The 27,398-nt window shown below is 40.2% G+C and overlaps 1 protein-coding gene across 2 annotated transcripts in view; it reads left to right on the forward strand.

Annotated features, from left to right (window-relative positions):
- Nucleotides 1-27,398, forward strand: part of SAMD12 (sterile alpha motif domain containing 12) — a 431,707-nt gene that overhangs the window by 320,347 nt on the left and 83,962 nt on the right. The gene's annotated exons all lie outside the window — the stretch shown is intronic.

A 27,398-nucleotide genomic window follows, 5' to 3' on the forward strand; every position in this document is an offset into this window, starting at 1 on the left:
AATAATTTAGAGTTCTGACCTTGTAATTCAGCTGATTAGAGGAATCCAATTCTCTCTCTATTTCATGTTATGTTGTATCTAATTGATGGAGAAGTCTAAGTGAATCAATATGCCCAAAATTGACCCAGACAAACTCCATTTCTTTTGTGTCTAGATGACATGTTTGCCCCGTTTTCCCAACTTTCCAGTAAAGAAAAGAAGTCTTTTCCCTCTTTTCCAACTGCGAAAGCTGCAAACTAAATCCGGGTTCTCCCTCTTTCTCTCTCACATAGTTACATAATAAAGTTCCCACATTCCAAACTTTGCTGACAATTCTGTTGAGCATACACAAGATAGACTAGAGTGCATCTCAGCCTTCCTTAACTAGATGAATCTAAACAATTTTAAAAACAACCTCTAATCAGATTTAATGTACTCAGACCCAGCCAAAATGCTCACAGAGCAGATCAGAGGAGAAAGAACACACGAAGCATCACCTTTTATGGCATGATCCTACATGATTCTTTTCTTCTGATTCTTGGGATAGAGCCAAGAAAATATTTATACTCTACATATTACCCACAAATGCTTTTCTTTTTTTTTTTTTGGTCTTTTTCATCTTTCCATTTTTATTAAGAAGTTAAGTTCCTGTTTATCTTACCTCTCAGTCCTTCCTACAAATACAGTTTTGTGTACTGGCCTATTCATAAATTATTAATGTCACATTGGGAAAAAACCTTTCAGAAACGGGCCCTCCTGACATGTAACTACTGGTAATTTCAGCTGAGCGTCAGGGTGCCTGAAGCCCACCCAGCCCTACCAGCGAGAAAAAGCCTCTGAATTTCTTTCCGCTAGTGAAACAATTAACTTTATGTTCCATTTGCCGACTGCGGGGCCCACCTAAGTTGATTGTGTCTGTTAAACCCGTGTCAGTCTTTTCAGTCTGCTCAGCTCAGGGGAGAGTCAAAATGTATAGCCAGGCTCCGCGCTTTGGGGTAGAAATGAAAAGATTTGCACTCATCGAACAAGAAAATGGCATTGCTGGCTGTCAGTCCGGAAGGAAGAGCTTTTCTCTTCGACGCTGCTCAGCAGGCTCTGCTCACGTCCCCAGCTGCAGCTCACGCCTCACTGCTGAGCTAGCAGCCCACCCCACCTAACCTGGCAGGCAGACGTGTCTGACATGAAAGCAACCCACCCTCAGATTGAGCCACAAGTATGCTCCAAACTGAGACCGAGTTCTGTTCAACTGAATAGGTGGCACTGCTCTTACTTTAGTGTGGATTAACCATCAGCTTTTGAACTAGGGTATTGGAGAAGACTCATGAGACTGCCTTGGACAGCGTGGAGATGAAACCAGTCAATCCTACAGGAAATCAACCCGGAATATTCATTGGAAGGACTGATGCTGGAGCTCCAGTACTTTGGAGCTGACTCATTGGAAAGACCCTGATGCTGGGAAAGATTGAGGGCAAGAGGAGAAGGGTCGACAGAGGATGAGATGGTTGGATTGCATCACCAATTTAATGGGCTTGAGTTTGAGCAAACTCTGGGAGAGGGTAAAGGACAGGGAAGCCTGGTGGGCTACAGTCCATGGGGTTGCAAAGAGTCGGACATGACTTAGTGACTGAACAGCAAACCATCTGCTTTAAGATGGGCCTTCAATGCCCAGGAAATCGAGTGGGAGAGTAGTCTACAGAGCCAGCTTGTGTCTGAGGACATTATTTCTCACTAGCATCCGATACCCCTTCCCCTCTCCCTGCCACATCGCGTCCAGCATAGAAACCCAAGTGGGCCAGTTGATTGGCTGTGAAGGGGGTTGGGGATTGCTTGGAAGAACGGGCTTGGAGCCCCATGGGTAGGAAATGCCACAGTTGGGATCTATGATCTGACTGTGTATGGGGGTGTTTTGCATTTCACATCTTCATCTGGCTTCTAGCAGCACACATCTGGCTCTGATTTTCACTAAAGTGTTAAAAAAAAAAAAAGGAAAAAAAGCAAAGTGGCTATGGTAATGCTCAAGGAGTTGTTTCTTAAGAAGGTAAATCTGCTGAGGAGAACATGTATTTGCAAACCAAATAGAAATTGACTTCTGTATTTTCGGTTTTCAGTTTTGTATGTTGTCTTTTCATTCGCAAATGTGGATTAGATGCCTAGTCTGTGCCACCACTGGACTTCCCAGGTGGCTCAGTGATAAAGAATCCACCTGCCGGTGCAGGAGACACGTGTTCTGGGTCAGGAAGATCCCCTGGAGGAGGAACTGGCCAACCACTCCAGTATTCTTGCCTGGGAAATCCCATGGACAGAGGAGCCTGGTGAGCCACAGTCCATGGGGTCACAGAGGCCAACGTGACGTAGCAGCTAAACAACAACCGTGCCACTATTACAGTGAGCAAAACAGACATTTTTTCTGGCCCACAAAGTAACATTCTCTTCAGTGATCATGAATCTTTGGAGTTGGATGTATACAGATCCTTAGCATTTCAAACTATTTTACCATATATAAACACCTTATGGCTAAATGTCAGCATCTCATGTATATAGAGAGGGGAATGGGTCTGCCGAATCTTTAGGGTACTTGGAAGACATTCAACTGGCTGGCTGGCTCTGCCATCGGCACCTATGGGGTCTTGGGGAAGGTGCTTAATGCTTCTGAGTTTCAAACTTTGCATAAGTAAAATGAAATAATGCCCAACTTGCAAAGGCTTGTTTTTCCCCCCAATGGAATGAAGACTGAAGTCTAGCCTGGCCTAATAGTAACAGAAGTAACTATTATTGTATTCTTGCTGTTTTTTCTGTGAATCAGTAAATACAGCTTTTGAGACAAGGATTCCAGAATGTGTTTTATTAGGTTTACCAAAATCGCCTGATTCTGGTTTGCCGCAGTTGATAGTAGGCAATAATAGAATTCAGTTTCTAAAGCATCACTCTGTAGCAGTTTCCTCCTTTTATATACCCACATGCAGGAGCACAGATGGAAAGAGACACATGTGTTCACTCTTGCCTGGTAAAGCGGGGTCATGCACAGGATCCAATGCAGGCTGTCACTAAAGAGTCAGCTGCTGAAAAACCAAATTCTGAAGTCACGCTATTTTGGTTTCAAGCAAGCAAAACACACGACAGTTTATATAGATCTTTTCTGTTCCTCTAAATGTTTCCTTCCATGTTAGAAAAATGACAAAGATTTTTCTGGGAACTAAAGGGTAAATAGATGATCATAAGGAGACTTCAGGAAGTATAGCATATATTTCCTTTCAGAGCCAAGAACACGTGGGAGTCAGCCCTCTGAAACATCAGCCAGATGCTGGAAACTCTTATGATTTGGTTTCATTAAAGATACCAAAGAATAATTAGACCATGAGGGGAATTCTGTTTTCCATTCCCCAGGGACTAGGATTAGTAAGTGATTTTACATGTCAGGTTTTTTTTTTTTTTTTCCACTTCCTGTTTTGTTCCTGTTTGAGAAAATCGTTTGCCAAATGATGGGAACAAATAGAGTGGGTATACCCAAGCACCTTAGGCTATATGGCTGACCCAAGGACTGCTGCTATGAGCTTCCCAGGTGGTGCTAGTGGTAAAGAACCTACCTGCCAATGCAGGAGACATAAGAAATGTGGATTCAGTCTCTGCATCAGGAAGATCCCCTGGAGGAGAACACAGCAATCCAGTCCAGTTATTCTTAGCCTGGAAAATCCTCTGGGCAGAGAAGCCTGGTGGGCCACAGTCCGTGAGGTCGCAAAGAGTCGGACATGGCTGAAGTGACTTGGAATGATGCTAGTTGTTTTTTTTTTTAATTTCTGCCAGCCTGATCTAGGCTCTCCTGCAGGCCTTGGGTAGATTCTCTTTTCATCTAGGCAACCAAAATGATAGAACTTTGGTATCTTTTTTTCCATTGTTAATATGAAAAAAAAGAGAGAGAGAGAAAGATAAAAGAAAAGATGTATGCATAGAAATAAAATGAAGTTACTTTATTTGTTAGTGTTCCTAACAACTAAACACAGTGAAACACTGTCACGAATAGGAAAGACTTTCAAGGTTTTCATTGTACTAGGAACTGTACACAAATAAATTGAAATATAAACGTAAGCCAGCATTTCAGTTAAACTGCTCATTAAAATAATTAGGCCAGTGAAGCGAGGACTGTGTAAGCCTAGGAAATTGTGAGGTTTGGTTAAAATTCCCTCGCTGCAGGTATGTATAGAATTGAATGGGAAAGGAGCTGTAAAGCTGTGGGTTTAGTAAATAAAAACTGTTCTGTGCTAAAAGTCAAAAGATACTGGGGAAAAAAACTAAAAAAAAAAAAAAAAAATTTTAATCTTTATAGAGTTGTAGTAATAGGAGTCCTAAACTGGAAGGGATTTCTGTTAAACCATTTCTAAACTAGCCACTATCAAGTTTCCATTAAAACTTATTTTTCCCTCTGAGTTTTAATTTTTGAAAGATCCCCTTTACAATTTATGGTTATTAAATAGCAATGAATTAGATTTCCCACTAAGTAAAAACATGATCCTCCGATTAGAGTATTGCCTTAGCATGGAATAACAACTAACTAATGTTTGCCCCTTCAGTTCATATGATTTAAAAAAATAAATGTGACATTTTAATTTTCCAGTGTTATCTTGCCATGGGTAAATGTGTGATTTCTGTTAGGCTTTTTCTGAGAAGCAAAAATAGTGCCAGGAAGCCCTGGAAACTCTTAGGATTTGCTTGGAAAAAAGTGCCAGGAGTTGCCACTTTTGAGGGTGACTAGTTGCCACCCACTGTCTGTTCCAGTCTCTTCGTTGTCTGATGGGTTTAATGGTTCAGCCTGAGACTGCACAGTTTAGCGCAAGGTCAAGGCTAAAATACAGGTCTGTTGATTTTTCAGTCTAGTCCTCTTTTTGCTAAACACCCTGCTGCTTGATAAACTTGGGAGCCTAAGGAATTTTGAGTGCTAATAATTCCAAGATTTTAGAAGCACAGCTGCATTTGAAAGTCTGTAGAAATTGCACTGTAGTAACCCATTTTCTTCTCTGGCTTTCTCATTAAATTTTCTTAATATCAAACTGGTCATTTTTTATTTTGGTCTCATGGGCCATGCTGTTCTACAAGGGCCAAACTTCCTGCTTAGTTGATCCTCTGTAAGAACTTCCAAGTCATTGCATCTTCCCTATTTGAGTCATTTAGTATGAAACTTGCCTCCCACAAACACTTCTATTTGATCAAATTAGCAGTAAGACCTAGAAAAGCTCAGAAGACACCTCCCTTCAAAGAATAATTGTGTTAGGATTGCTTCTTTTTTTAAAAAAAAGTTTATTTATTTGACTGCACCAGGTCTTAGTTGTGGCATGTGGTATCATATGTTGCAGCATATGAACTCTTAGTTGTGGCATGTGGCATCTAGTTCACTGACCAGGGTTTGAACCTGGGCCCCCTGCATGGGGAGCACAGAGTCTTAGCCGTTGGAACACCAGGGAAGTCCCAACGTTGCTTCTTTCTGATGAGAGCTAAATTTGGAATCGAACTCTATACACCATATCTCCGAGCAAGCTGGTAAGCGACTCAGGTGTGCTGTTGAGAACTCAGAAAAAGAGTGTGTGCTCCTCCGTCTATAGGATTCTCTAGACAAGAATACTGGAGTGGGTTGCCTTGCCCTCCTCCAAGGGATCTTCCCAACCCAGAGATGGAACCCATGTACATCTCCTGGATTGGCAGGTGAGTTTTTTACCCTAGGGCCACCTGGGAAGCCCCAACTATTTGAGTTGATACTAAATATGGAACTGTATCCTTTCAGAACTTTAGGAACAGTATAGTTGGCTTCAGAAAAGTGATAACATTAAAAAACACAGTGTGGCTAAGAATAAGAAAGTGCCAGCCACTTAGGGAGCATTGGCCACCCCTGAATCTGGTTACCACTAGTGTAAGTTCAGAAGCCATAGTGAATGGCTGGCCCATCACACCTGGCACCATTGTGTTTTTAGACCACCTGAGCATGCAGTGAACACATGAAAGGTTGCCATTGCCTATGGAAGATTTTTTAGAAAATGTGGACTCACTGGGTGCCCCACAGGCCCCTCATAGCATCCAAATTACATTTGGAGAACGGAACGTTTAACTACCTGCCATTTTAAGCTGCTGCTGCCGAGGAACCTCTATCCTGAGGCTGCTGCGGGAAGACATTTGCAAGGTCTAGCGGGTGTCTCTCTTTCAACCTATCAATTAGGAAAAGAGCAGAGGGAGATGTGATAGATTACATGGCCCTAAGATGGATCACTCTGAAAAATCTCATATTGGCAAGAGTAATTCAAATTGCCAGGAATCCAAACTTTGCCGTGTGAGAGCCACAGAAGTCTGACGGGGTTTGACTGGTTTATCCTGCTAAATGAAACCGCTGAGATGACTGTCGTGGGGTGATTGATAAAGTGCATAAATCTTAACTATGGAAAAAAGAGAAGATGAATCAACACACACATAGATTGAAAATGTAATGAAACCAAATTGAAGATACCAGGACTTCCTAATATAGTACACAAAAACAGTACCCTGTTTAGTGTTCCTCACAGGTCCCATTCCGTTGGCCTCATTTTGCAAATGACTGAGAGGACATGTTTGGTTTTCATTTTTCTCGCTTAAGAGACCTAAACTGGCAACAGAGCAGGAAAATAAATAATAATGACAACATAGTGAATACGTGCCTCTGGTATTTATCATTTATTATTTATTTCCCTCATGTTAATGGAGCTTGAAAAAAAAAAAAAAGATGGGTTCTGCTTCCCTCCAAGCTGCTATTGAATGTTATTAATGATCATATACAAAGTTATGATAGTTTTCAAAGTAATTAGGACCCCTAGCAAATAAACACTAAATGAGCTCTCATCTTTGAAGTTATTTTTTCTAACTAAATAGCTCTTTTCTGCTATAATTATATACTAGTCATTATAAAATTAAAAATCATTTTAAGTGAATGAATGCTTTTTTAAGAAGCATTTGTTTCTTGCTAATTATTACCAGCTAATTATAGTTTATGATGGTCTTCAAGAAATCCAAAATCACTGCCTTAAAGCCCTAGTCCCCAATGGTTGCAAATTTCAATTCCAGAAGGAAAAAAAAAATGATGGAGAAGAGGGTCCAAAGCAATGAAAATCTGAATTTTCACGACTTTGAAAATATCTGACTTTCTGAAGGTCATCACAGACAGATGGCATGAAAAAAGCTTTGTCTTGTGGACCAGCACTTCTAGAAGCACTACTGGAAGCTAACTGTGACCTTTGCATGTTAATTAATGTCTCTAAGCCTCAATTTTTGCATTTTTGAAATGAGGATAATATCTACCTTGCAGCATTGTTTTGAGGATTAAAGATAATGTCTATAAAACTTTTAGCACAGGAACTGGCCATCATGATTAGTAGCTATTATTATTAGCATCATTTATCATCATTTACATCTCTTTTTCATGCTAAGAAAATTTCCTGCTGCTCAGAGGCCCAAGTTTGGTCTTCAAGACAGTCAGTCCTTGGCTTCTTATGACAATGTTGCTTTCAGTGGCAAATTAGTGTCTACCAAAAACATGGCATTTAAGTTAAACAATCTGGAAAAGTGGCAGTTTTCCTTGTTATTTTTCTTCATTTTGGGACTAAAACCAGATGAATGGTGGGAAGAATGTGACTGTACAGGGCACATGATTTATGAGGGGTTTTCCCATGAACCAGCAAGTTCTTGAAAGCCCACCCAGTCATAGTTTCATGCAGGTCCACACTTTCTTAATATCTCCCTAGGACAATAAGGAAAATAAATAAGAAAGGTAAACAGCAATAACAGAAAATCAAACAGGCTTCCCTGATAGCTCAGTTGGTGCACAATCCACCTGCAATGCAGGAGACCCCAGTTTGATTCCTGGGTCAGGAAGATTTGCTGGAGAAGGGATAGGCTACCCACTCTATTATTCTTACGTAGAGAATTCCATGGACTGTATAGTCCATGGGGTTGCAAAGAGTCGGACACAACTGAGCGACTTTCACTTTCAAACCATGAAATAAGACAAACCCCTACAGATATGCCCAAGTTCTCTCTTTCTTTACTCTCTATTACAAAGTAATACCATGAGTTAAACAGATTAATAAAACCTGGGTACCTGGTATCTTGGGAGGGAGGGAGAGGCGATGAATGTCACTTTGGGGATTTCCCTCTATCTCCCAGCACTGCTCCAACTGTCTCCATCAGAAAGCTCTTTCCTTTTACTGACCTTAGCTCTTTGCTTTGACTTCTCATTTCTCATTTTATTGTTGACATAGAGGACATTCTTCCTAACTCCTTGGTTTCCAAGGACTAAGTTTGCAGCTCTTTGCTTTTTAGTCCCTCACTCGAGTCCAAGCCTTTTCGACCCCCTGGACTGTAGCCCACCAAACTCCTCTGTGTATGGGATTTTCCAGGCAAGAATACTACAGCGGGTTGCCATTTCCTTCTCCAGGGGAATCTTCCCGACCCAGCAATAGAACCCGCATCTCCTGCTTGGCAGGTGGATTTTTAACCACTGAGCCACCTGGGAAGCCCTAAGTTTGCTGATGGTTCCTTATATCCCAGGCACTGAAAATGCTTCACATGTGTTATCTTAATTAATCCTCAAAACAACTCAGTATTAAAATTGAGGGGGGGGGGGGTGACCTCTTTCAGGTACATGAGACCAGGCTACCTTCCTAGCTATATTCGACATGGTGGGTACAGATTGGTAATTACAGATGAAATATCCACCAGAGAACCCAAATTTTGATCTAAGTATAGATGATATAAAGGGCACTAGGACTAAGAATCCTTAGTCTGACTTCTCCAAGCTCCCTCTGTGGAATGTGTCTAGTTCTTCTGGTGTACAGTTGTTGATCAAGGGACATAAACATGGGACCTTCCTGGCAGTCCAGTGATTAAGAGTCTGTGATTCCAGTGCAGGGGAACTAAGGATCCCACATGCCATGTGGTAGTTTAGTCACTAGTCATGTCCAACTCTTTGTGACCCCATAGCCTGCCAGGCTCCTCTGTCCAGGGAATTCTCCAGGCAAGAACACTGGAGTGGGTTGCTATTCCCTTCTCCAGGGGATCTTCCTGACCCAGGAATCAAACTCAAGTCTCCCACAGTGCAGACAGATTCTTTACCATGGAAGACCTATCAGTTCAGTTCAGTTCAGTCGCTCAGTCTTTGCAACTCTTTGCAACCCCATGAATCGCAGCATGCCAGGCCTCCCTGTCCATCACCAACTCCTGGAGTTCACTCAGACTCATGTCCATTGAGTCGGTGATGCCTTCCAGCCATCTCATCCTCTGTCGTCCCCTTCTCCTCCTGCCCCCAATCGCTCCTAGCATCAGGGTCTTTTCCAATGAGTCAACTCTTTGCATGAGGTGGCCAAAGTATTGGAGTTTCAGCTTCAGCATCAGTCCTTCCAATGGACACCCAGGACTGATCTCCTTTAGGATGACTGCTTGGATCTCTTTGCAGTCCAAGGGACTCTCAAGAGTCTTCTCCAACACCACAGTTCAAAAGCATCAATTTGTTGGCGCTCAGCTTTCTTCACAGTTCAACTCTCACATCCATAGATGACCACTGGAAAAACCATGGCCTTGACTAGATGTACTTTTGTTGGCAAAGTAATGTCTCTGCTTTTAAATATGCTATCTAGGTTGGTCATAACTTTCCTTCCAAGGAGTAAGCGTCTTTTAATTTCATGGCTGCAAGCACCATCTGCAGTGATTTTAGAGCCCAAAAAAATAAAGTCTGACACTGCTTCCGCTGTTTCCCCATCTCTTTCCCATGAGGTGATGGGACCAGATGCCATGATCTTAGTTTTCCGAATGTTGAGCTTTAAGTCAACTTTTTCACTCTCCTCTTTCACTTTCATCAAGAGACTATTTAGTTCCTGTTCACTTTCTGCCATAAGGATGGTGTCATCTGCATATCTGAGGTTATTGATATTTCTCCCGGCAATCTTGATTCCAGCTTGTGCTTCTTCCAGCCCAGCATTTCTCATGATGTACTCTGCATATAAGTTAAATAAGCAGGGTGACAATACACAGCCTTGATGTACTCCTTTTCCTATTTGGAACCAGTGTGTTGTTCCATGTCCAGTTCTAACTGTTGCTTCCTGACCTGCATATAGGTTTCTCAAGAGGCAGGTCAGGTGGTCTGGTATTCCCATCTCTTTCAGAATTTTCCACAGTTTATTGTGATCCACACAAAGGCTTTGGCGTAGTCAATAAAGCAGAAATAGATGTTTTTCTGGAACTCTCTTGCTTTTCTGATGATCCAGCAGATGTTGGCAATTTGATCTCTGGTTCCTCTGCCTTTTCTAAAACCAGCTTGAACATCTGGAAGTTCATGGTTCACGTATTGCTGAAACCTGGCTTGGAGAATTTTGAGTATTCTTTTATTAGCGTGTGAGATGAGTGCAATTGTGCGGTAGTTTGAGCATTCTTTGGGTAGACCTATGCTGCTGCTGCTAAGTCACTTCAGTCGTGTACGACTCTGTGCGACCCCATAGACGGCAGCCCACCAGGCTCCCCTGTCCCTGGGATTCTCCAGGCAAGAACACTGGAGTGGGTTGCCATTTCCTTCTCCAATGCATGAAAGTGAAAAGTGAAAGTGAAGTCGCTCAGTCGTGTCCGACTCCTAGCGACCCCAGGAACTGCAGCCTACCAGACTCCTCCATCCATGGAATTTTCCAGGCAAGAGTACTGGAGTGGGATACCATTGCCTTCTCCGGGAAGACCTATAGGCACAGCCAAAAAAAAATTTAATAATAATAAAATAGTGTTTATTAAAAGAAAAAGTCACAAATCCAACCGACTTTCATGCATGCTTTCTTCCTTCCTCCTTGGAGCCATACGTTTCTTACTCTCAGCTTCTTGGTCCCACCACTCTGACTTCCCAGTTAAAAGGAGAGAGGGAACCTTGCCAGGTTATGACATATCCCCTCAGGGGTAATGGAAGGACGTGCTGTCATCTCAATGGAATAAGGGTGTGGTAGCATTGGCCTTTATTATTTTTCTTAAAGATACTGGAAAGAAAAAAAAGGTTGGATGGTTTTCAGAGGAGAGATTGATGGGAGACAGGAAACCACATTGAGATGAACTGAATGCCCCCTGAAAAAAAAAAGACAAGAAAAATTGCCCTTCCTAACTGCATCTCATTCAGAAGAGTCTAACACAGCTTTCTAACATATGCTTCTCCCCACCCACTGAAGTCAAGCACCACAGTAATACAACCAGCCATGCTGTGTCTTTCTCCAGGTGTCAAACACATATTCTCACAGGAACAGATTTTTATAATAATTTTCTAATAGCAATAGCTACTGATTTGTACACCCACTCTGTGCCAGATATGGAACTAGGTCCCATTCAGTCCCTGCAGTAACCCTGTGAAATTGGTAAACTTTTATTCCTAGCTTACAAGAAAGCCAAGGCTGAACACGTTTAAGCAAATTGTTTACTGACATGTAGTTTGTTGTTCAGTCACTAAGTCATGTCCAACTCTTTGCAACCCCATGAACTGCAGCACACCAGACTCCCCTGTCCTTTACTATCTCCCAGAGTTTGCTCAAATCCATGCCCATTGAGTTGGTGATTCCATCCAACCATCTCATCCTCTGCCACCCTCTTCTCCTTTTGCCTTCAATCTTTCCCAGCATCATAGTCTTTTCCAATGAGTTAACTCTACGCATCAGGTGGGTAAAGTATTGGAGCTTCAGCATCAGTCCTTCTAATGAATATTCAGAGTTGATTTCCTTTAGGGTTGAGTGGCTTGATCTCCTTGCAGTCCAAGGGACTCTCAAGAGTCTTTTCCAGCACCACAATTTGAAAGTATTGATTCTTTGGTGCTCAGCCTTCTTTATGGTCCAATTCTCACATCCATACATGACCACCAGCAAAACCATAGCTTTGACTATACAGACCTTTGTTGACCAAGTGATGTCTCTGCGTTTTAATATACTGTCTAGGTTTGTCATAGCTTTCCTTCCAAGAAGTAAGCGTCTCTTAATTACATGGCTGCAGTCACTGTCCACAGTGATTTTTGGAGCCCAAGAAAATAAAATCTCTCACTGCTTCTACTTTTTCCCTTCCTGTTTGCCATGAAGTGATGTGACCAGATACCATGATCTTAGTTTTTTCAATGTTGAGTTTTAAGCCAACTTGTTCACTCCCTTCTTTCACCCATATCAAGTTAGAAATGGGGATATCTGGTATTGAAACTAAGCCCCACTGTCTTTCAAGACTGGCCATTTCTACTATGCCTCATCATCAGTAACAGGACAGAATAGGGAACAGGGTTTTAAGAAAATCTGTTTGATAACCCAGTAATCCGAGGAAATGGCATTAGTTTCTTTTCTTTTAGTGGCAACATTCAGAGGTCATTAAATACAATAAACCTTCAAACTGTCCTATGGCTTTTCTGCTTACCTATTTAAAAAAAAAAAAAATTTCTGTGTCCTCCCTAAAGTTAATATGATCACCATAATAAGAGGACTATTGGTTCTCTCGTGGAAGGTTGATTCAAGACTCAAGTACCCACAGCACATTTTGGGCAAAATGGATTTACAAAACACTCAGAGTTTGGAGATCCAGTCCAAAAGTCCACACCTTCAGCCAATAGTTCAGGCTCTTTCTTGTGACCACTCCTGAACAAACATGGCTAAGAGCAGAGAAACTGAATAAGGAATCAGCAGGAACCTGCCTGAGTAGAACAGAATATGGCAACACATAACTCAGGCTCTGCATCAGATGGCATTTAGAAGGAACTTGGGCCAGATCATTTATCTCTGCCTGGGATCATGTAGTTCCCAACAACAGATGAATTTTTGTCCACTGTTTCTCCAAGATTCTCCTATAGCCTGTTTCCTAAAAAACAGTTATGTGCATATCCATATGTCACCTCTGGCAATTGTAAGAGAATTTAATGAATTTTTATGCCATCATTTCCAGGCAACTTTTATGTTCCATTTTGGTCTAGATAGTATAAGAGGGACTATTTCAAATTCCTTATGGATGAAGATTGGAGGGAACAGGGATACATCAGGCAATCAGAATCACTCACTTGTCAATCTAATTGTGCAGATGTTCAAAACAGGATATGCTGATTCTTGTCCAATGCTGTGTGAAATTTTATGGAATCATATTGCTTTAAGGGAAGTTATGAGGTCATGCTAGCCAGTTCTGCCTCAAGCCACATACACAGCACACCTTAACTGTTAAACACAAAGAGATTAGCTTATTGTTTCATCTCTCTTTAAGAAAGGCAAAAAACCTGGCACTTTCTTCATTTTATCATAAAGGGGGCAAAACGTGATTATCAGGGTTGCCCACAGTGAGTCTAAGGGTGTCTATTTGGAAAGGCTTCATTTAATAATCTTTGGTAGACAGAAGGTTTGGCAGTCTTTTAAAGTCACCTGTGTTACCCATTTTCTTGACATGAAGTCTATGACTCATAGTCATCTTTATTCTTTGAAAATGAACTCACACACCTTCCAGAATGTGATACATTTTACTTTAGGATGCCCACAGGCATCTACAGACCAGAAGCCACTGTGTCTCCATGTTGGAATTTATGAATGGAAACATTCCGTAATAGGGGAATTTTCTGAGTCAAACTCCCAGACAGTGAGAATAAAACCCTACTCTCCAACCCCAGGGCAAGCCCTGTTCTATATTTATGTCCATATTCTGTATTTATCTCCTCTGTTTATACATTGACTATTTGAAGTCTTTATTCACTCTGTTTCTAACCTCCCCGCCCCCGTCCCCCACCCCACCCCCCCGCAAATCTTTCCAAGTTCTAGCCATACTAGCAAGTACCAGGGGAAACCCTTTCTCTTCCCAGAAGGCTCATCACTGGACTCTAAGAGGTACCTCCCTTCCCTAGAGTTCAGTGCTTCAGGTTCTAACTCTCAGCTTTAGCTCACCTGTTAGTTCAGCTGTGGCCAATAGCTTCATTTCACATGCCAGTTCGGATTGGGTGTGGCTGATTAGACAAAGATTACAAGGCCACTTATCTGTGAGGAGAATGTGGTGACAGGCTAGCAGCATCTTTCATGAGTACGGATATCTGGATAGAATATCTGGGCTATAAACATACCCTTCCAAAACTCGCTCATAAACACCTAGAGAATAAGAATCTCTTACTTTGTATTTTAAATACTTTCCATACCTGGTACAGTTCTGACATCAGGAATGAATTCTAAATGAACCTAGAAGGCAATATCTTATTTTTACCCAAAGATAACATTGTCTCTAAAAGCACCAGAGAAGGAGGACTGTGTACTTTTTTCCATGACTCCTAGCCAAGCATCAAGATAAAGTGAAATTCCACATGCAGCCATACTTAGAAGTAGATTTTAGTTGTGATACCTCTGGGCTCATTGGAATTTTTATTGTTTATAAAAAAATCCATGCGAGCAGTTGTCCAGCTCCTTCTACCTGATACCTAATTTGGGCTGAAATGATAGGCCTAAAGGAAAAATTTTAAAAACAAAAATATGGATCTGGCTGATGTAGAAATGAAATAAATGTGCAGGGAACCACAGCTAATGAAAATAGCTCACATGATAAAAATAGTCATATTTGCTTTGAAAACCCGCATTGAATTTCTAGAGGGAACAACTGGCTGGTGTCGACTGAAGCATCTAAATCCTGATCCCTCTCTAGTTTCGGCAGATTCCCAAAACATTGGAGGCTCATGCTCATTTCATAAAGAATAAAAAACTCCCCTATAGTTACAGCACTTACTGCCAGGGTTAATTGGAATTTCAACTTCGACGATTTCTGGAAGCTTCGAGCAAAATATTGTACGTGTGAAAGGCAAGAGAAATAAATTGTAGGAGACTGACAGGTTGCGCTTACACAGAAGTTTCCCTTTCTTTGGAGGAAAGCTCTTGAGCTGATCGAAGAAATAGGCAGCTGCCAGGACCCAGCTTTTAATCTGCTCAGCAGACAACCTCCCCTAGCCTGTATAGAACACATCAAAGGAACAGACAGCCTTTGCCCACCTTGAACCTTATGCCTTAAGAAAATGGGAAGAATAATGGACTTAGTACTATTGGGTTGGCCAAGAAATTTGTTCAGATTCTTCCAAGAAAAACCTGAACAGACTTCTTGGCCAACACAATAGAAGCCCCCAGTGCAAGTTTGGACTTCCCCAGTGGCTCAGCAGTAAGGAACTCACTTGCAATGCAGGAGATATGGGTTTGATCCCTGGGTTGGGAAGATCCCCTAGAGAAGGAAATGGCAGCCCACTCCAGTATTCTTGCCTGGAAAATCCCATGGACAGAGGAGCCTGGTGAGCGACCGTCCCTGGGGTTTCTAAGATCCGGACTAAGCACACACGTGCACAGTGTAGGTTTCTCCCAGACAGCAGACGTTGAACATGTAATATAGCCAGTTTGAACATTGACTTCCTCTCTAAAAGAAAAAAAAAGATAGAACTGTTTTTACTTACACCACAGGGTTCAGATGGTCAGGTAAGAAAATGGAAGTGAAGACTTCCCTGGTAATCCAATGGTTAAGAATCCACCTGCCATTGCAAGGGATGTGAGTTCAATCCTGGGTCCAGGAAGATCCCACATGCTGTGGGGCAAGTAAACTCATGTGCTCTAGAGCCCGGGAGCTGCAGCTACTGAGTCCATGTGCCCTAGAGTGCGTGGTCTGCAACAAAAGAAGCCATTGCAATGAGAAGCCCATGCACTGCAACTAGAGAATAGTGCCCACTCTCCACAAGTAGAGAAAGCCTCTGCACAACTATGAAGCCTCCAATGAAAATAAATAAATTAATTTTAAAAAATAAATTTAATAGAAAGAAAAAAAAGACTTTGCACAGCCAAAAATAAATAATATTTTTTAAAAATAGAAAATGGAAGTGAAAGGACCTGATGAACTGTAATCAAGGCAAATCATGCTGTTACCATCCGGTGTCACTCAGCTCCTAGTTGGTTACCCCTGTCTCCAAATAACTTGCCTTAAAACAGGGTCATTAAAGTCTTTCTGGTATTGACCTCACTTCTGCCAAAAACACCTGAAGTGTGCAACTCCTGTACATAACTCGTGGCTTTCTGTACTAGATGGTGGGAGAGGAGATAGAGTTTGAAATGACACTGCACCACCCCCCCCAACCCAGTGAGACCCATAGCCTTTCATGTAGAAAAATGTATGATGAGTGCATCTTATGGAGGATAGAGGAGATGTGGGTGTAGAAATTGGGGAAGGAATCCCCAGTTCCTGGAATCATAAAGGCATCTTTCATTTAAGGCCACCATGACTAAAGCTACTCAGAACCCTGCCAGCTTCTTTGAGGGTCCGATGGCCACGCAGTGCAGGTTTCTAAACTATTTCTAGATGAGTCATGTTTACAGAAACAACCGCCGTGTAGATGACATAACCCCTTTTCTCTCCGGTCTAGAGCTTATCCCTTTATGCCAAGTATCAGCAGTTCCTTAAAATGCCTAGCGTCTATTGGGATGCATGCATGTTCAATCATGTCTGACTCTCTGTGACGCCATGGACTGTAGCCCACCAGGCTCCTCTGTCCATGGGATTCTCCAGGCAATAATACTGGAGTAGGTAGTCATTCCCTACTCTAGGGGATCTTCTGATGATCCAACCCATGTCTCTTGCATGTGCTGCATTGGCACGTATTCATTTCCCTGACATGTATTGTTTACCTGTCACAGGTTCCGTGCTAGGAACTGACAATAAAACAGGGAGCATGTTAGAAGGAGTTACTGTCATATAGCATTTTCACTTCTAAGCCCACCACCACTACACACAGGGAGGCCCTTGAACAAAGGAGACCACCCCTTTGGGCTTCTATGATGCTGCATTTTTAAAGAGCACTGGATTCCAGGTCTTCATGGAACCTCAGGTCTTTCTGTCTTACTAACTCACCGTGTGACCTTTCTCATTCTCTGTTTCCTAATCTGTGAAATTAGAGGCTGAAATGAGTTCTCTTAGGACCCTTTTGATTCTAGAATAACCTGCTTTCTTGGCTTTAAGAGAACATGTGCTTCAACTGCCATATCTGTTAGAAAAATTATATTTGCCCTGCTATCACCACTGCCGGTTTCTGAAATTAAATTTAGAGAATATGTTGGGTTTGAACAATATAAGGTGTCCAGGTAAACATAAGGTGCTGCTAAGACTGTGCTGAGGATATGATCACTACCACAGGCCAAAAGCAGGGCAGCCTTGGAGTTTCCGCTGGGGGCTCCTGAATGTACACTGGTGCCACTTAAGCTAAAAGCATGGAACCACCTGCTGCTGCGCAGGTGGCTGGCATAGCTGGCAATTATTAAGAACTGTTATTTCTAGAGAACCTCTCCCACCAAAGTGCTTGGGGCACAATATGTATATAGTCATACAGTTGAGATAAGTCTCAGTTGCCTAATGAGAAAATTACCTCCTGTCACCATTTATGTGTGTTCCCTAGAAGCTAGGTTCAAACCAGTTTCTCCTCATTTCTGAAGAATGCTTGAGCCTTTTCTTTCCCTTGTGCTGCTGCTCGGAGTAGGCTTTTGGAAGGAAATCTATGTTTTCTTTCTCCTAAGCTTGATGGGCCAGGGTCACAGTCCCCTCAGGGTCATTAAATATTATCATCATCCTGGCTGTCACCATGTTTATATTGAGAGCTGTAATCATCAAATCACCAGGAGGTATTGAAACAGGAGGGAAGACGGACAGGGCACAACGTTTAAAAGAATAATATAACCATAGGACATGACAAAAACTGGCTAGAACCAACTAGGTCCAAGATGGCAAAAGACCTTGAGCTTCATTATATGCTCATTGTAATTGTTGTTGCTTAATCGCTAAGTCGTGTCCAGTTCTTTGCCACCCTATGGACTGTAGCTCACCAGGCTCTTCTGTCCATGGGATTTCCCAGGCAAGAATACTGGACTGGGTTGCCATTTCCTTTTCCAGGGGGTCTTCCCAACCCCAGGGATCAAATCCAAGTCTACTGCTTGGCAGGCGCATTCTTTACCCATGAGCCACCTGTGAAGCCCCCAACATTAGCTAACGACATACCCACTAGCACCATGACAGTTCAGAGCTAACCATAAAATGCCAAAAGTGGCAGTGGCCCAATTCCTAGAAATGCTCCCCTCTTCCCTTAGACAGTTGGAATAATCCTCCTACTCATTAGCTTATGAAATTACCCAGCTCATAAGAATCAAGCATGCCATATTTCAGGGTCTCTCACCTTCTGAGATAGCTCACACTCTTTCTTATGTGTCTTTCTAGATAAATCCACTTCTTACCTATCACTTTGTCTCTCATTGAATTCTTTCTGCAATGAGACATCAAGAACCTGAGCTTCCTTAGGTCCTGAGACCAGGTGTGTGATCTCAATTAAAAGACCGTGGGTTCGAGTCCCAATCTGAGCTGCACGGTTTCAGTATCAATGATGACAGTATTATCCTTGATTCTATCCCGAACTCATTTATCTCTGCCCTTTCAGCATTAGAGTGGACAGTGCAGCTAACTGGACATGAGCTCAGTGCACTTTGAGTGACTGCAATCCTCTCTGAGTTGTTTGGCTACAGAACAGCACTAGGAAAATGCTTTGTATTTGTTGAACATCATAAGGACTGGACTGAAAGGTATATTTTGACCGAGAATGAGGATGTTGTGCTATCATTTACATAGGGATTTGCTTTTGGTATTCCTTGTTGAGCTAAAGAAAACGTTAAGGCTATTGATTTCATGGTTGATCTGGGCACTCACAGCAGAATAAAGCCTAGAAGCATTTATTATGCTCCCTGCATCGCCATCATGAAATTAACAAGATGGCCCAGTGCCATGTGGCGGGGGGGACAAAGTACAAAGGTCAACTGAGAATCTCAGTTGTGTCATTTAGGAGGGAATCACTGGCAGATATGAAATTTGCCAAGGTTAAGTCACGTGTGTCTGTGTGTTTAAATATGTGGTTATGTGTGCTCTAGTTGTTTGCTTTACCAACAACTCTTTGGGGAAATGAATGCCATAGGACCAAGCTGTCCATTTCCCGCCGGCTGCCCCCAAAATGAAACAAATCTCAGACACACAGGGAGAATAGAATTATGCTGCATGGAAATCAGCAAAATGCATCAAATATGCACGTCCAGATTACACTGTTAAAATAGTCTTTTTACTTATTCCCTCTTACTTATTTAAAGCACTGACAATGCCATGCCACAGTATCAGAACAAGGAAGTGGTGGGAGAATTAACCATTTCAATTTTATGTCTGATAGCCATAGACTTGACTACAGGTCAATGTATAATTCAAATGTGAACCAAAAATGAGTGATTAAAATCATTTAAAAAGATACAGTGTTTGCATCACTTCTCACGTAACCGTTTCTTATTAGAGTTAATCATAAGCATTAATGAGAAGATGCTCATGTATGATTATTGCCTAATATTAAAATACACAAAGGCACACCCCCGTTTGATCTAGATTTCCATTCCAGTTAAAAGCAAGGGAAGGTGTTAGGATATTTTTCTTTTTGTGTGTACTCGGTAATAAAGGGCTATTGGTCTGATCAGTAGGTCTTAAAATAATAACACTAACACCAGCTGATTATAATTTATATTTCAGAAAAATAGTTGTTATACTTTCCATCACATGGAGGGAAAAAAAATTGTCAGGGGTGAGCACTTTTGAGCTTTTTGATCCCTTGAAATTCATCTTCATTTTTGCACTGGAGGCGGAAGCAGCCGCAGACCCAGATGTGCAGTTGATTTTTGTTCAACTCTTTGGGGAAAATTACGCAGAATTGCGTAATTTTTTTCCTGAAGGCCCAGATTATGTAAACACACCCTTTTCATTTTAATAAGAAAGCTAGAGCCACCCACTGGGAAAGCGTGCTAGTACCTTTTTTCCTCTAAATTGTATTTGGGAGCAAATCTTGAACAAGAAAGGGTTTAGATCCTTTTATAACCTGGGATGTGACAACATCTTATGAGCCACTTTGCAAATATACTTGGCCATATATGATGAAAACAATGCACTTTGGCTTCCTTCAGTTTATACTGCTATGTTTGTCTCTTTGATCATGTATGAAACCTCAGAATAGAAAACTTGCCAGACATAGTTTTGCATTTGTGATCACTGAACTCTAAATTATAGTGATCCAAACTTTAACTCCTTTCCCTATGATTTGAGGGTTTCCCTGATGGCTCAGAGCGTAAAGAATTTGCCTGTAATGCAGGAGACCGGAGTTCAATCCCTGGGTCAGGAAGATCCCCTGGAGAAGGAAATGGCTACCCACTCCAGCATTCTTGCCTGGAGAATTCCATGGACAGAGGAGCCTGGTGGGCTGTACAGCCCATGGGGTCACAAAGAGTCAGACATGGCTGAGTGACTAATAATTTCTTTTCTTTCTTATGTCTTGAGAGTAAGCTTTTTCTGGATATGTTGCTTTCAACCTAGTTTTGAGTAGAAATGGCTCTGTTCCACTGGTAAGGCAGTCATTGATCAATGAAAATGGGCCCATGTACCATCTTTATGCTTTGTTCTCTATGCTGCCCGCATGCTCGAACTTTCTTGGATCCACTTTAGACATTCAAATTCAACTAGGAAAAAGGGGGACTTGTGGAAAGACAGAAAAAGAGAGCCTTTTCCTCAACTCTTTGTGGTAAATTCCACAGTGATAAAGCACAGAAATTAAATAAGATTAGTTTATCTATGGCATTAGATTTGGCAAGGTTGCCTCCAATAATACTTTAGGCTTAGCCTGCAGGACTATGTGGGCTTTTGCATAAACAGATATGTGTTTAATGAGAATTAGAATGGGAACCAACATCAAGAGATTTTATGGAAGGCTTAATTACCCTCAGAGGCTTGAAGAGTATGAATTATAAGATATTTGGTCAAAAGTAAAAATGGTAATTAAAAATTGCTTGACATTAGGACCCAAACAAAGGTTTGCTTTGAAAGCATTTGTTTATGTTATCACTGTTTGCTTTCCCACAATCTGGTCTCTTTCTGGAGTCAATAAATACCACGTTTGCTAACAGAATGAGTGCTAGCAATTAGCAGAGTTCCAACCAACACCACGGGTAAATAGCTGCATTGTTTGCTTTGAAAATTACCAGTGAGAAACTAACCAGAATTGTTTTTACCAGTTCTGAAAAGAATCCATCAGAGCTCTTTATTTGGGGAAAAAGTAGCAAGAGTCAGGATAAAGGGCATGGACTCTGGGACTCAATAAGCAAGAGTTTGAATCTCAATTCAGTACTAATCTCAAAATGTGGTCTCAGGTACCTCATCTATAAAATGAGGGTACTAATAAAAACTCTCCAATGGAGTCATGATAAGGATTAAATAAAGTGAGTATTAAAAATAGTATACATAGTGGAAGGGAAAGCATCTCATTAGGGTTAATCCTTTTTGTTTCCTTGATCCTTAAATAATATCATTGCAAGTAGAATTCTGCAAATTTTGTAGGAGACATTCAAGTCAAATATACTTGTTTATTCCCATTGTGCTAGGCCTGCATAAACCTGTCAAAACAACATAAGGGAATGAGTGTGTTGGAACCAAAGCCTGGGATTTTATTTCTAGCTAGATGAATGACCAGATATTTAGAGAAAAGCCTTCCCAGTCTGCATTTAAGCATGCTAGATGATGATAGATTGATAGATATAGAGATACAAAGTCAGGAAACATCCAGAAAGCTCTACTTCACAGGAGTAAGCAAGTCCTGGAGCTGGCACTTGTGGTCCAGGCTTAGAGCTATGCACTTGTGAAGAAAGGTGGACTGGAGTTACAGTCTGGACGCTGAGCACGTTGGAAAGTTGAGTCAGATGTCCTTCACAAAAAGCCAACACCTTGAAGTCCAAACATTCTCCATAGGTGAATTAGGAAAAATAAAACCTACACCTAAATGAAACTTTCATTAATAATAACAATATCAAACAAAAACAGAACTAAAGCCAAAAAATATTATGCTAGAGATATGGAGGTATACTGAATTTTTTTAAAAGTTAACATTCTTCAGAAAACTGTAATAATGTTGAATTTTTATGTAATGAATAGTATAGCTTCAAATCGTAAAGGCAAACTGATAGAATTACAGTGCGAAATATACACCACCACATCATAGTAAAAAATTTTTACTTATTGCTTTTAGTAGGATATAAAAAACTAGAACAACACAACAAATAAGCTTGATTGCAAGGACACATATAGAACAGTCTTCCAACAGCCGGAGAGCAGAAGAAATTCCTTTGAGAGAGACCCAGAAAATTCATAAAAAATTAATCATGTTCTAGGACATACACAAAGTCTCTACAAATGTTAAAGAATCCATTCGATCACACAAAATATAAATAAATCAGTCATAAAAAGGTAAATGCATGTGTATGTAAGTTTTAAAGCCCACTTTTAAATTACCTGTGCATCAAAGAATAAATCATAATGGAAACTATGTAAATTAGGTGATAATATAAATAATATTTCAGAAAGTATGTGACAAGAAGCTAAAGTCATACTTAAACAAAAATTTATAGCCTTGAATGCTTATATTAGGGAAAAAAAAGTACTGAGTGAATCATCAACTGAAAAATCTGAAAAAGAGCAGCAGAGTAAACCCAGAAATACCAGCAGGGAAATTGAGATTTTTAAAAAAATGAAATAGAAAATACCAATAGAGATCATCATTACTCTTTGAAATAATGAGACTGATCACACAAAAATATTATATAAATAATAGATATAAAATAATTACAAATGCATATTTGTAATTATAAATGCACAAGAAGTTAATTAGATAAGGCAAAATTATAAACTTCTTTATGCAGATAAATTTGAAAATTTAGGTAAAATGGATAATTTAAAAATATAAATAATCAAAACTAATTTGTGAAAAAAGTAAAAAACCTGAATGATCTCATCGTGAGTAAAGTTAAATCAGTGAAGTTTTTTCTACTGGAAAACACTAGACAAGATTTTACTTATGAGTTATACCAAATATTAAATTCCAAAATACATAAAATATTTTAGATAATAGTGAAAGAAGGAGGGAATAATCCCAGACTTTTTCTACAAGACCAATATTAACCATGGATCCAAACTTGACACAGACAGTATAAGATAATAAATCACACACAATTCAAATATCTAGAACAGTAACAGGTAAAAAGAATATTAGCAAACCAAAATAAGATTTTTAAAAGATGTATCATAAATTTGGCTCATCCCTGGAAGCACAGTTGTTGTTGGAGTTCAGTTGCTCAGTCGTGTCTTATTCTTTGTGACCCCATGGGCTGCAGCACGCCAGGCTTCCCTGTCCTTCACGATCTCCCGGAGCTTGCTCAAGCTCATGTCCATCGAGTTGGTGATGCCATCCAACCATCTCATTCTCTGTCACGCCTTCTCCTCCTGCCCTCATCCTCTCCCAGGGTTAGTCCATTGTTAGAAAGTTATTTAATGTGATGTGTCATGTCAGCTGAGTAGAGAAAATCATATATCATCCCATACATATCAAAAATCATTCAATAAAATTTTACAATTCATTTATGATAAAAATTCTCAGCAAACTAGGCATAGAATGGAACTTTCTTAATCTGATAATGTATTGGGTTGGCCAGTTAAGTTTATTCATATTTTTCCATAAAATGTAACAGAAAGAGCCAAACAAACTTTTTGGCCAACCCAATATATCCACAAAAAAAAAAAACTTATGGCAGACATCATATTTAATGGTGAAGTACTTTTGAAAGCCCCTTCAAACTCAGCAACAAAATGAGGAGGCTAGCTAGCACTACATGTATTCACAATAGCTTTGGAGGTTCTAGAGAAATGTGGCTTAGTGAGTAATTTGTATACCAGGAGATAGACACCAGAATGTTCAGAACAGTTTTGATTTTAATAGCATAAAACTGGAAATTACCCAGCTATCCTTTGACTTAGATTGTTAAATCAGTCTTGGCATCTTTATATAATGCCCTTCTATCACATCAAGTAAACCAATGGAATTTATCTTTGTGTCTTCACATGGATGAGTAGTGTTGAACAAAAAAGTTAATCACAGAAGAATACATATATTAGTATCATTCCATTCACATGAAGTGTACATAAAATTTAGAAACAGGCAAACTCTCATGTATTTTTATATGCTAAACACTGTTCTTTTTGTTAATTTTTAAAGTTTTATTTTATATTGGAGTATAATTGATGAAATTAGTTTCAAATATACAGCTGAGTGATTCAGTTATACATATATTGATACATGTATCTATTCTTTTTCAAATTCTTTTCCCATTTAGTTTATTACAGAATATTGAGCAGAGTTCCACTGTGCTGTACAGAAAATCCTTGTTGGTTATCTGTTTTAAATATAGCAGTGTATACAAAATACATATATAAACTATAAAGATAAATAAAGAACTAAAATTCAGAATTTTGGTTACATCTGAGGGGAGCAGAGGAGATGAGCTTAGGGAAGGGCTTATGTACAGTTTTCTGTATCTTATGCTTCTAAGAGGTACACAGATGTTTGTTATTATTAGACTCTACATTTTGTATTGTCTATATTTCTGTATTTGTCTATATTTGTACTATATTTCATAATATATAAAAAAAAAATTGTATGAATGTGAATGGAAAACACAGTCTTTGATATAGCACCCTATTACCCTATCAAAGGAAGAATCTGCCTGCCAATGCAGGAGATGCAGGTTTGATCCCCTGAAAAAAGGAAATGGCAACCCACTCCAGTATTCTTGCCTGGGAAGTCCCACAGATAGAGGAACCTGGTGGGCTACTGTCCATAGGGTTGCAAAAGAGTTGAACATGACTTAGTGACTAAACAGCAACAACCCTATCAAAGGCATCAGTTCTGGAAACTTGCCAATTTCATATATAAGACGCCTCACATGGTAATCATCTAACTCTTGTCCTTTGTGTTTATTTGGTGGTGGCCAAATTCTCCTCCATTATTTTTCTTCCCATTCTATTAAATCCACACTTTCATTTCTTACAGCCATAGGTGCATGTCATGCAGTATTCGTAACTACATGCTCATTCGGTCATTTGCAAATTCCTTAAATTCCTAAGTTACTTCTCATCTGCGAAGCCTCAGACCAGGCCAGTGCACATTAAACAAACGATTATCAGCCTGGAATTTAGTAAGTACCAAGTACATGTTAACCATTATTGATTGTTTTTATGAAATAGAAGAGCAAATGTAGGTTTCCAAGAAAATGTTGCATGCAGTGTGAGCATGAATACATCACAGCCATTCTGAGTGTCATGGATTCAGGCCTTGTTCATTTCCCTTTGATGATCTTCTGGGGACACTTGTGCTGACCTCCAAGGCTATACCCATTTCCATGATGCTCAGCCCGTTTCAATAGGATACATTCCTTGAGGCAGGTTCTCTGTTTTCCCGTCTGTGTGTCTGCATTGCCTATGACAGTTTTTGTTGGGGGTGAAGGGGTCCTGAATGTTTCCTGGATTCCTTTACAGCCTACCATGTATCAGCAGCGACCATTACCTGGTGTAGAAGCTCATCACAGGGCCTCCCTGAGGGCCTCACCCTTGGGGTCCTCTTCACTCAGAGCTGCAGACCTCCTCTTCGCTCAGGTTGATTATTTTTCTATCATCTTTGTCCAGTCAGTCATCACAGGTTCTTACCCTGAAATAAAAATTAGTGAGGAAACATGTAAAAGATGCTACTCCACAAATGACAGAAGAGATCTTTAAAAATCATTTTCATTGCAATCCCTCTTTCATACTCTTTCCTTGCATTCAAGTCATTCCCAGAATTCCAACCAATGAAACATGGTTTCTCCATTTAATAATTAGGGATATGATAACTTACTCCTGCTCCATGTGGTTTAAACTTTAAGTTCCTATGAGTCCCATTTACCTAATAATTATATTCAGCTGATGCAGTGACCGCTTGGCCTGCTTATTGTATAAATAATTTACCTTATCTCTCCTTTATCCTTATTTGTTCTCTGTTGGTTTGCAATGTGTTCTTTTTCTCTTTAATCCAAGAAATACGTCACTGTTGTTGTCTTTTGGATTATAAGATCAAGTGTATGATCTAGCAGATTGTCAAGGATGTTCAGAGGAGACTGCTAAGAAAGACTATCTCATATGTGTCCTTAATTTTCCTTTTAATTGGTCAAGCTCCAGAAAAGCGCAAATTCAGCACACAGTGTGTTCTGTGATTCCCTAACCTCTTGAAAAGAGACCAGATAAGAATGAGGAATGTTTCCATTTAATATGCTATGTGTACAGTGCAAAATTGGAATACAAATAAACATTTAAAAAAGAAAGATGAACAAACTCAAACAAGACCAGCCTACCCTCTGGGAATTCATAATCTAAATATGGCATACACACAGAATAAGAAAGGAGAAAAGAAAGTGGGTGGTAATGATATTGCTGACACTAATGTCCACTCAGGAAATGGAAATATATATAGGAGTCAGCTTGTTCTTGGGCATTGATCAAAGAAAAAAACCACAAACATATAGCAGGAGAGGAAAGTTGCTTGATTTCTTAACAGACTCCTGCTGATTTTATCTGGTTGCAGAGCTAGTTACCTCGGCCGCCCCAGGATTCTGGGGTGTTTTGACTAACATTATTTGCAGTGTCCATAAACTCAAAGGAGGTTAGTGCTAAAGGGGGTATGAGAGAATAGTCATGGTGCAAAAAATAAAAGAAAACAAATATATTTAGGGAGTAGAAAATTCATAGCAATTTGTGAAGCAGCCTCATGATGTTACCATAGTAGGAAGTAGAGATGACTACAGAGAACTGTGGAGTTCTTTCCCCTTCCCCCACCAACATCCCCACTTAAGGCAGTCACTTTCTAAAAGAAAAAGTTTTTGAAGGGTACATTTTTTCTCATCTTTATTTCTTTAATTAATTTTTATTGGAGTATAGTAGCTTTACAATGTTCTGTTAGTTCCTGCTGTGCAACAAAGTGAATGAGCCATACATGTCCATACATCTCCTCTCTTTCTACTTCCCTCCAGTTCAGATCACCACGGTGTAGAGTGCCCTGTGATCTGCAGTAGGTTCTCATTAGTTATCCATTTTATACATAATGTCAACAGGGTATGTGTGTCAACGCCAGTCTCCCAGCTCCTCCAACCTCCCCTTCCTTCCCCCTTGGTATCCATACACTGGTTCTCTACATCTGTGATTCTGTTTCTGCTTCACAAATGAGATCATCTATGTAATTTTTCCAGACTCCACATATATGCGTTAATATACAATATTTGTTTCTGTCTTTCTGACATACTTCCCTGTTTATGACAGGCTCTAGGTCTATCCATGTCTCTACAAATGATCCAATTTTGTTCCTCCTTATGGTTGAGTAATATTGCATTATATACATATATATACACATATATATGCATACACATATATATATACATACAATTATATATATGTGTGTGTATATATATATATCTTCT

Source organism: Cervus elaphus, chromosome 21, assembly GCF_910594005.1.
Source record: "Cervus elaphus chromosome 21, mCerEla1.1, whole genome shotgun sequence".
Classification (NCBI taxonomy): domain Eukaryota; kingdom Metazoa; phylum Chordata; class Mammalia; order Artiodactyla; family Cervidae; genus Cervus; species Cervus elaphus.